Source organism: Penaeus monodon, chromosome 15 (genome assembly GCF_015228065.2).
Source record: "Penaeus monodon isolate SGIC_2016 chromosome 15, NSTDA_Pmon_1, whole genome shotgun sequence".
In the NCBI taxonomy this organism is placed as follows: Eukaryota; Metazoa; Arthropoda; class Malacostraca; order Decapoda; family Penaeidae; genus Penaeus; species Penaeus monodon.
Window position 1 is genome coordinate 47629226 of NC_051400.1, and position 1009 is coordinate 47630234.

Sequence of the window (1009 nt, forward strand, 5' to 3'; positions counted from 1 at the left end):
TGTTGTTATTTGTTCATGTTTTACGGCCTTTAAGCCTTGCTTTAATCTTTTTAAAGCATTATAATACAAAACAGTATGTTGGGGCTTCAAAAAATAAATAAAGAATAAAATGAATTTGCCGCTGGTGAAGAATTTTATACGTTAAGTATCTCGCAGTCAAGCTTAAGAATTTCCGCACGCTCTCCCCCGGGGGAACCGGCCTATTTAACGAAGGGGGTAGAAAAATCTTCCCTCAATTCCCCCCCCAAAAAAATTCCCCTGGTAAATTAACCCCCCACCCCCAAAATAGATAAAAAAATCCCCCCCTAAGAAGAGCCTATTTCACCCCAAGTTTAATCAGCAAGCAGCGGAGAGAGAGATTATTTATAAGCGCCTCAACCGTACGCGCGCGAGGGTTCCGATGCCACTCCGGCCAGCACCCAACCCCCCGCGTAGGCGATCGGAGCCGTGGGTTCAGCGGAGGGAGTTTCCGTGTGCGGCGCTCCGGGTCCTCCGTCTATACTCCGAGGCCCGAGGAAAGCTGCCACTTGGAACGATTTCGCTTTGTTAACTGTTGCTCCCGCCTTCAAGGCTCGCATTTCACGCCGCCGAGGGAGTCTAGGGGATCCTGCGAGGCTTCGGAGGCGAGAGGGCTTTGTCGCACTGCCGACTGGACGCGCCAATGGCTGATAAATGAGACTCGGGAGGCGAAATAGAGCGAAATCGCAGGCATTGTGCGTCGGAGAGTGACCGAGGGAGTCTTCACATCCTGACAGTTTTAGGTAAGGCTAAAGGTCTCGTTGGGGTTGGAAAAGACGTCTAACGCCTCTATGAATTCCAGATGATTCTTTCCCCTGCCCGTGGGTCCCTCGGGCAAGCAAGCAGAGTGCAGAAACAGGCAAAATAGCCGCACCAAGGTCACAGGCAGTGGCGGACCCAAGCGAACACTTAACACATCATCTGCGGACGATAAAGTTCGCGATGCCTTTCTGTTCTCAAACATTTTCTCTTTCTTTATTTCTCTTTTCCG

The 1009-nt window shown here is 50.4% G+C and overlaps 1 protein-coding gene across 1 annotated transcript in view; it reads left to right on the top strand.

Moving 5' to 3' along the window:
- Nucleotides 1-485: 485 nt before the first annotated feature.
- LOC119582073 overlaps nt 486-1009 on the top strand; it is a 31296-nt gene continuing 30772 nt past the window's right edge. The window contains exon 1 of the mRNA XM_037930321.1: nt 486-761. The gene's annotated coding sequence lies outside the window, so the exon portion shown is untranslated. The remainder of the gene's footprint in view (nt 762-1009) is intronic.